Source organism: Penaeus monodon, chromosome 16 (assembly GCF_015228065.2).
Source record: "Penaeus monodon isolate SGIC_2016 chromosome 16, NSTDA_Pmon_1, whole genome shotgun sequence".
Lineage (NCBI taxonomy): Eukaryota > Metazoa > Arthropoda > Malacostraca > Decapoda > Penaeidae > Penaeus > Penaeus monodon.
The window spans coordinates 33,108,767-33,118,727 of NC_051401.1; the positions used below are offsets into that span (position 1 = coordinate 33,108,767).

Consider the following 9,961-nt stretch of genomic DNA (forward strand, 5'->3'; position numbering starts at 1 on the left):
ACAAATTTCCACCCCCTATTGCCAAATTAACTTCCATAAACTGACCCCCCCATAAGTTTTTTTTTGGTGGTTGCCCCTACCCTGTCTGACCTATAAACCCCTTCCCGTCAGTTCCAAAAATTTTGGGCGTTTCGGCCGCTCATCCAACACTTCCTCCCCTCCTAGCTCTGGGGCCCCAAACCCTGGTCTGACTGTTTGAATTGCCTTGTGGTGTTCCCATTTGTATTGATAGGGGCCCCTGCATAAAAAACTGAAGTAGCATTCTCGATTCAACTATGCTCACTCTACATGAGGCCCAAACAAGGAGCATACTAAAAAATTTTTTTCCCTTTTCTCTTTTTTCCAAAACTGTACCTCACTCTGATCTCCCCTCTGATCTCAAGAAGTCTCAGCATCTCCACAAGGATAATGTGTGATCATTTGACACCCTTAGGTCACAACATTATCCTTCTCTGGATCCCTCCCCTCCTGAAATTCTTCCCAAAACTTCACCACCTTCCCCTGTTTCCTTATCTCACTCTCTGGATTCTTCTACTTCTACAACTACCATTTCTACCTGTATTACTCTTTGATTTTTTAAAAATTTTCTCTTTTGCATTTTTTCCTCCTCCAGTGTTACTCTCCCTCCTCAGACATATACTCTCCATTTGATCTGATCGCCTTATACCTTTAACTCCTTCTCCTTTTACAAATCCCCACAGTATTTTAGTTGCTCCCCCTTTAAAATCTTTTACGTTTTCTGTCCTACAGATTCAAAACAACCTTTGACACATACTTTTTGCCCAAAATTTTAACTCTTTAAACCCCTTTTAAACCCACAATCTTATCATTGTCTTTTGACTTTGATGTCTAGCACATTTATTTCTTCTAACCATTCCATTGAAGAATCTGTTGCGTAATGTAAATTGAAAAATATGTGAGTTAAATTGCTAACTACTAGGTATTAAAACCTACTTTTTTTTTATTAAAATTTATAAATGGAAATTTTTAGTGGGCACATGGTTACTTCCCCTCTGCATTTTATTTTAAATTTCATATTTTTTTTTATTCAAAAATCCACCAAATATTTTTATAATCAAATTAAAAAATTCGTCATCTGAATAAGGTGCCCTCCTGCCTAAAATCCTGACTATACCCATCAAAGCCACATACACTAATATATGCATATTCACAGATATGTTGTAGGTGATCTACAAACCACCTGTTTTAACAGCCACCTGTTTGAATAACCTCCCCTACTAAGCAAGATATGTTAGAATAAATTTTGTTCCCTGGCTTGTTTTTTCGGGGTTTATTTTTTTTTCATCTTGCAAAAGCAGGGTTGGTTTTTTAATTTTTTTTAATAAAAGGAATTTTTATATTTTTGTTTCCTAAATTTTTATTTAATTTTCTTTTAAAATGTCTATTGCATTTAATTTTTAATAAAACCGTCATAAGAGAAAAAATGGAACAAATATTTTCAGCCAAACTTTGATATGAATTTTTCATTGTGCTATCATTTTAAAACCCCTTTCCACCCGCTCACCCACCCACTCACCCAAAATATAAACAAGTGCCGTACATGAAAGCAGCCACATTTATATTATATTTTTTGAGACTGAAGGGTGTTACATATATTCTTTGTGGCTTTGAATTATTAAAATCCAGAGTGCAATCCCATTTACTTTCCCAAATTTTCACTCTTGTTCATGCTCTCTTTTTTAAAAATTGTGCCCCATAAAGCTGTAATTAGGAAATTTTGCATTTCAATTTTAAATAAGAGCTGCATTTTTTCTCTGCTGACTTTAAAGCCAACAAATATTATCACATTTGTCATCACTCTTGTTTAACACTTTTTTGTTGGTATTTTAAAACCTTTTAAAATTAAAATGCTAAAAATAAAAACCTTTTACATTTAATTCTTTTTTCAACTTTTTCAGGCGGGCCCGAGCATCCTTTTTGCTCCGTAGGTCAGACCTTTTACTTGGGATTATCTCGGGAAAGGTCGCCCCGGGTAGTGCTTAAAAAATGAAGGACAATTGTTCCCAAACATGGAAGGAAAATATATGAATTGCTTTTCTCTCTCTCTCTCTCTTCTTCTCTCTCTCTCTCCTCCTCTCTCTCTCTTCTCTTTTTTCCTCTCTCTAAGGGTTTTCAAATTTGAATTATACTAGAATACCACATTTATCTGGCAGGCCAGAGGAAAACTCAGTACCTGTTTCTCAGCTTTTTGAGGGAACAGACACGTAAAAAAAAAAGGGATCTTATGCGGTAGATGTGGCGGGGGCAGCGTCCCCCTAGGGGTTGGGGAAGGTTTTGGGGTTTTAAAAGGAAGGGACTTGACTGACTCCTTCGAGATTTCGGGGTTTGTTCCCAGCCAGGGTGTGGGGACCAGCTGTTCCCTCGGCCCCCCCTCCAGGCGTTTTTCTTAGCGCCGAAGGTGAGGTCAACCCGGGGTAAACACTGCCTAGCTGACCCCCCTTTGATTAATGGGATGTCACCACGGCTAGCAGATTTCACTTTTATAGATGCCCAAAAAGCTCGCCACCTACCCCGCCTCCCCCTTGGGGCGCTCAACGCCCCAAACCTCGGTTTTGTCCTCCTCCCGGAAAGCTTACGGCACACCTAACGTACCTTCGGCGGTGCACTCTTCCCCTCCCCCCGGCCCTTCGGTCTCCTCCTTCCGTCCCTCTTCCGGGTGTCCATCTGGCACCGTATATGGCTCCTCGTCCTAGCCCCATTTTTCGTAGAGGGCCCTGACAGGTCATCCCCTGATTTCCCCAGCTATCTGCGGGGTTCCTCGCCATCGCCCTCCCTGGGGGTGGGTATCAAACCGGGCAAATAGCACCCAGACCATGAAAAAGGCCAATAGGTGGGAGAAAAATTATGACGGGGTTGGGGGGGGGGGGGGGGCGGAAACTCCAGCACTATGAGCCGTTAAAAAAAAGCGATTTTTGTTTTTTGTTTTGTTGTATAGGGGAATGAAAAGGCAATCTGAAAGGGATTTACTTAAACCCAAACGTTCCAGTAAAAGGATAAAAAGAGAGAAATTTAATTTCAATACTTATGCTTTGGACTTGCTTTTGCACAAGATGGGTCCTGATATGGGGGGCCGGGAACATCTCGATGGCCTTACTGCTGATACCCCCTCCTCCCTGTGCATCCGATAACTTTCACATAGCACGCCCAAAACACAATAAGGGGGAGCAACTCCAAATGGTAACAAAACGGGATAATGAATTTTATGTGAAAGTTTAACATAAACCCGACTCCCGTCCTGACCTTCTAACGCCCCTCAATGCAGCCCGGGGATTGTGACGTTGATTGGGCGGGGTTAAGAGCCCGGCCTAACCCTATAGGTTGCGCAAAGGCTTGATTGCCGGAATTTTTAAATGACAAAAACCCAAACCCCAGTGAAAAAGGGTTCCTTTAAAGGTTCCTCGAAAGAAATTGTGGGGCCGTTGATTGATAGAAATAGTTTATTTTTCCTGCAAAAGGCTGAGCTGAAGGCAGAGTTGATCTCTCCCCTCCCCGGGAAACAAGTGGGGGGATCGGGCCCATCTGAAACAGAGCACGACAAAAGAGGGAGTTGAATGATAAAGGAAAAGGTGAAAAAAAGCACACGAACGGCCCTTTGGTGGCTTCAAACAGGAGTCTAAAGTCAGGGGAAAGGGGAAGTGAGCATGACCTCTTAACTCTCAAAGAAAAAAAGGGTTGGGCCGTAAAACCCATGTAGTATAAACTGTTTGCTTTTGTGGGAAGGGTGTACACGGTTCCCAAAAGATAGTAAAGGGACGCACTGAATTTAATAACAAACACCCAGAGGCGGAGGAAAACCGAGGCTAGCGAAAAAACCAGTGCGTTGTTTTAAAATGGAAAAAAAATTTTGAAAAATAAAATACCCATTTAAATACATGTCACTCAAAATCACGACAGGCGCCCTCTCCGTGCGCACGAATGAGGCTGTTCCCAAAACTTTTCATGCTGTGAAATTTTGTATACGTGCTTGATTAAAAAACTGTTAAAGTTATGAGGTAAATGAGAAACCTTTTTTATGTGCCTACGTCTGACCCGCTTCCTCGACGCCTTAAAACAAAGCTACTTCCTTTTGTCTCAGCGTGTTGACAGCATGAGCAGACGATCAAACGTAAACTACGACAATTTTTTCCCTTAAATTTTCCAAATTCAATGAAACATGCGTCATCCTAACTCCGAAAGTACTGACAATTTCCAAAAAAAATTATATCCTCGCGGGGCCCTACCTGTAGCTTGAAAGGCCCTACGAAAAAATTCACTCTGAAATCGCGGATAAATATTTTAAATAGGCAATGTCATGTGCATAAAGAGGAGGATCTTGGAAATTGTCACGAAAAAATTTAATTTTTCCCTGTGTTATAGCATGAGCTTGGACCTTGCGGGGGGCAAAGTGAAACCGGGCCCCCACTTTGGCTTTTTATAGGGAAACCCTTCCCCAAGGTCCTAAATCTCCCCGGGGTGCGTCCTTCACTTTAATGGGTAGGCGATTCGTTCTCCTCCCTTTTGGGTGCCAAAGTATGGACGACTGCATCCTTTGAAGGGAAGCCAATCACTCCCCCCTTGCCGCCCACTAAAAAAAAATATCACATAACCAGTTTAAATAAAAAGGAAAAAATGATAATTGGTCTGCCCCTAAATATTGGTGCAGGAAATGCTGCAATCGCAGAAATTATGGATGAAAAAAAACTCTACGGGGAAAACACAATCCCTGACAACTCGCTAACTCTTGAAGACTGTGAAAGAAAATAAAAAAGGATATTTTTCGGCAGGATGCCAAAATGAAGGACAATCATGTTCCCTGACACTGATAACTGATCCCGCTTCAGGACGGCAAAAAACCACGCATAGAGAAAACAGACTTGCACTCTGCCTTGTTGTTCTTTTACTGCCACAAACCCGTAGGGGCCCACAAATAACCGACTAAACTTGGGCCAAATAGTATATGACAGATTTTCGTAAACCAAAGGAAAGCCCCGATAATTTCGCACGGCGATCTTTCGCTAATCATTATTCGTTTAACCTGGTCAGGATGCCTTTGCTTGCTGAAAAAGATGCTGTGCCCAAAACCAATATCAGCTAGTTGTCCGCATAGAAAGGGACCGCCTCATCCCAGGGGTTCGTATGGCACGTTGTCCTGTCCCGGAAAAATGCGGACTATCCCCCAAAAAGAGTGATAGGTGAATTGATGCCCACTGGCAGTGGGAGAAATTCCCATTCGTCCCCTTTCTGTTTCCACCCTTTTCACAAAATTTTTGAGAAAGGGTCTATTTTTAAAAGTTTTGTAATGCCCTTGCCCCGTAACGGAAAAAGGGAAACGTTCCCGCGTCACTTTAGCTGCTGCTTGAACGGGTAAAACCCGATTTTAAACTCGTTACCGTTTTCCGACCTTAAATTTGTGGGCCTGTGAGGCAACAAAATTTCATCATGAAAATTTTTTCGTTACGTGCACCGCGCCTTGATGGAAACCCCCACCAAAATGCGTAGCGAGAAAAATTGTCCCGAACACTAGAATTGTTTGTTCCAGACCGTGATTGGGGGAACCAACAAAAATGACACCTTCACCCGGGGAAAAACCGGAAAATTCCCAAATTAAACGCAGGGTTGGGATCGCTTGTGTCCTTGTAAGGGGCCGTCGCAAGAAAACCCACGTATAGCTCCCTCGTTACTAACCGCGGAAATAAAATTGGTTTCGGGTCAACTGCATCCTGTGAACACCACAATGTGCTGCCTCACGGGATTCTGACATACTTCAACACACGGGCCTAAATTCCAGCCCACCTGCCCCATAATTCCCCTTTCGCTGGGATCTCTGAAATACAGTCCCGTTCGTCAAGAAAAAAAAACCTTAAAACCCGGATCCCTTTAAAATTGGGAAATGTCCCGGGCCCTTGGCTGGCTCGAAAGATCTGGCCAAATTTTTTTTCAGCCGCTGGCACATTACTCATCTTTTATTCAGCGGGTTCCAAAGGGAGGAACCTGTGAACACTATTCCAACAGCTATGAAACAAAACTAAAAGAAGGGGGAAATCACAGCTCGTCCTGCCCCAAAGATTCGATTTTCTTGGGCGCCTGCGCGTGTCGGGGGGCGACATTTTCCGGCCCTGAATTACACAAAAGTCACATCGAATCGCCCAGGGTTCCTGGTTTTAAAGTACCCTACGACCATACGATCATTTCCATTACCGTGAGCGGGATGTGATCTGTGTGACCCGACCTTGTACCCCAAAAATATCTCTGAAGTCTTGGCCCAACAATCCCAACTCTCCTATCGGTAACCCGGGAATTTTTTTCTGGGACTAGTGAACCCCACTGCAACCCAATGGACCGATTCCCTTCGTGCTCCTGCTTAAAAAGGCTCCACCCAAAATTCGACGCGTCTGTTGGGGAAAGAAGGGGAGATCAACCTCAGAATCAGAATGGAGCGTGTAATAACAAAATTTTTACTTTGAAAATGCGTTTTACCTGCTCCCCGCCCCAGCGCCAGGGACATTTTCTTGAGGAGGTGTGCAAAGTTTCGCGTCCTCCCAAAACCTTAAAAACGGTCTATAAAACCTGCTAACCCCTGAAGTTTAGTTTTTTAAAATTTGTTTTTTTTTGGGGGGAAATTTGTGGGGAAATTTTTTTCCTTACCGTTTTGTTCCCCCTAAAGGGGCTGAAAAAACCTCGCCTCTTAGGGGCTTTAATGAACAAAAAAGGAATTTAAAACCGAAAATTAAATGCAAGAGATAAAACTAAGCCGAAATTTTAACCCAATCCCAGCTGAAAACCCCCCGCAAAAACGGTTTTCCTGTCCCTGCCCAGGGGACCAAAAATTTTTGTCTAAAAAACTACCTTTCCCCAAATTCTTTTCAAGAAGGCTGACGAATTGAATGGGAAAAAAAAGTTTGGGGCCCAAATCACAAAGGGGCGAAAAAGTTCCCAAATTACGGCCCCGGAATTTGTATGCCCGGTTCCCCTTCTCCAGGGGAAAAAAAAGGAATCTTTCGCCCAGGGGGTTTTTGGGAAAAGGGGGGAACCTTAATTTTTTTCCAAACCAATTTGGGTCTTTTTCAAGGCGAGAAGGGGTTTGGAATTAGGAAAAAACCCGGAAAATTGCAGGCGCAAATCCACAGGGACGGGCCTCACCTCTTTAATCTGACCCATTTGAAAACTTTTTATTTCCCCGGAAATTCCCCAGGTTAAAAAAAACCAGTTTTCTGAAAATTTCCCGGGGGACCAACTGTGCCTTTTCCACCCCCCCGTTTTTTGAAAATGTCATGGGAAGCATTCTAAGGCTCCCCCCCTAATGCGAAACCCTGCAACCCTTCATGCTGGGAGAGGGGGTTATTGTGGATGGGCCAGCGGGGGGCTAGCACGTCTTAAACAATTCCCGAGAATGTGACCTAAATCTAAATCTGGAAAAAAAATAAAATTTAGGGGAAAAGGGGGAGGTAATTCAAGGAAATGGGGAAGGGGGGGGAAAAGGGGGGAGGGAGGGGAAATTTGCCCTTTTGGGTTTTTATTTAGAACAACCAGCGTTCCCCCGGGGGGCGGACCAAATGTATGGAAAGGCCGGTTTTTCCCAGGCTCGCCATTGCCCAAACCACTTTAAAATTTCCATTCTTTGTTTGGGGCGGAAATAAAAATTTGAAAAAAGGCGGGAAAAGGTGGGAAATTGAACCCCCATGAGGGGAAAAAAATTTCCATTAATTTTTAAAATTTTTTTAGAACCCCAGAAATTGTCAAACCCTTTAAAAAATTTTTGGGGAAGAGAAAAAATTTGACCCAAAAAGAGTAGGATTTACAAGGAGAGTAGAAGGGGGCCCCTTTTTGTGTTGTTATGTAAAAACAAACCCAGAAAAAAGGGCCCACCTGTTTTGTTAACCCAACTTCCCCAAAAATGAAACCCCCTTTTTAAAAACCCCCCAATTTTCCAATTAATTTTAATAAACCTGGGGGACCAACATTTCCCCTTTTGTTCGTCGGGGAGAAACCATAACCAAGAAACATAAAAAATCCCCTTTGGGAAGGAGCCCCAATGGCTGGGTTTTCGCATCCCAGGGGGAACGTGAAAAGTATTCCAATCCAATCCATTTAATTGTTCCAGCTAAACCGGGGGGGGCAGCACCACCTCCCCCCCCTTGGCCCCCGGCGGTTCTTGCCCCGGGAAAAAACCTTTTTTTCCCGTTTTCCCCAATTTTAAAGAATTTCCCCCCTTTCCAACTAAGCTTAGGAGTTTTAAAGAAAGCACGTCCTTTTTCCCATACTCCTTTCGCCAGCCCGAGAGAGAAAAACTAAACCACGCTTTCCTGTTCAAACTCCCTCTTCTCTTGGTAACACGTTTACAAGCCGTCCCCGTCCCATTCCCCCTCCATAATTTAGGAAAAATTTTGGGGGGAAATCATCTTAAAAAAGTGGGTTTTTGTTTCAATAACGGGCAGATTTTTCCCCTTGTAAATTTGAAGTAAATCTCCAAAACCCATCTTCTGCCTCCGGTTTGAACAGGTTTTGCCACCTTGGTTTCGTGGGTTTTGCCCCCAGAGACGGGAACTCAAAACCCCGTATTAGGGGCTTCCAAACCCCCCGAATTGGTAAAGGGTTTGCCCCGAGCGCACATTACCGGGCCCAGGCCCCTGCTTCTCGCCTCGGTTCAGGGGGGGGTGGAGTGGGTTTATTTGGAAAAAAACTTTGTAAATTGGGGTAGCAAAATTTGAAAAAGGCAGGGCCTTGGGGAAACCCCAATCGCGAGTTTCGAAGCTTTTCGTAGTTATTTTCCATGGAGGGGGGATAGAAAGAAAAAAAAGGGAAAAAAAAAGTTTTAAAATTCCCTTTTTTAAAAGTCTTGTTACAATGAAAAAAAAAACCTCTGATTCCCATAAAGGGGCCCCACCTTCCTATTTATGGCCAAATTAAATTTTGAAATGAGGTCTCTTTGGGGGAAAAAAAAGGGTGTTTTAATTAGAGTCCTTAGGGTCTCCGTTTCCCGGGGGAAGGGGAATGATTCTTCAACCTAAACCCCATTTGTCCTTTGGGGAAATGAATAAAAAATCTGGGGGGCAAAAAAACTCGTTTTGTTTTCTTTACTTTATTGAGGGAAACAAAACAGTAAAAATTAAAAGGACGTTAAAAAACCGTGCGGAGGCGGCGTCACTCCTACGGGTTTAGGGGAAGGTGTTCGCCTTCTTTTTCGGGGGTTTTTTTCCCGTCTGCTCGAAAATGCTGAAGTAAAAAATACTCTCTAACCCCCCTACGACTTTGATCTTCCAAAAAATTGTTTAAAAAGGGGAATCTAGTGTTTCAGCCATTCTCGGGGATTTCCGGTTGGGGTCGATTTGGCCGCCACGGGGCATGATTTTAGCAAAATGCTTGGACTCCCGCCTAATCGGTTTTTTCCCAATCCGCAAGAACTGGTCAACAAGATTTTTGAGCACGGGGAATTTTGGGGCCTACTTTTGGTAACTCATGGAAACCATCCCGGGGACCCATATTTGCTGCACCCTTAACAGGGTGAGGGCGAGGGGGGGGGGGAGGGGAAAAAAGAAAGGGTTTCTTTTTTGTGGGGCGAAAAAAGGAGGGGAGACTAATTCAAAAGTAGATGGTAAAGGGGGAAAAATAGCGAGAAGAAGTAAGGGAAGACAGAGTCCTTAGGGGAAACCCCTAGCAAAGTCTGCAACCCCCTTACAAACAATCAATTTTTTTCCCCAAGTTTTTTCCGGGATGGAGGAGAGCTCATCAGAGAATGTACAAAAGAAAATGAATCTAACAGCATTTCAAAATTATTTTTTTTTAAAATATCGTAACGGCTTTAAATGGGGAGGGAAAAGGGGAAAAAATCTCCCCAGTAATTTTCCCAAAGTATACATGAAAAACACGATCTTCCCTATTCCTCGGACCAAAAGAACTTTTAAAATTTTAAAAAAAATTATTAATCTAAAAACAAAAAGGGGGGAAACAGGGAAAAAAAGGG

The 9,961-nt window shown here is 43.2% G+C and overlaps 1 long non-coding RNA gene across 2 annotated transcripts in view; it reads left to right on the forward strand.

Moving 5' to 3' along the window:
- The window catches only part of LOC119582714, a 10,099-nt gene extending 8,834 nt beyond the window's left edge, over nucleotides 1-1,265 (forward strand). For both annotated transcript variants that reach the window (XR_005229662.1, XR_005229663.1), the window contains exon 3: nucleotides 1,175-1,265. This is a non-coding gene — a long non-coding RNA (uncharacterized LOC119582714). The remainder of the gene's footprint in view (nucleotides 1-1,174) is intronic.
- The last annotated feature ends 8,696 nt before the right edge of the window (nucleotides 1,266-9,961 follow it).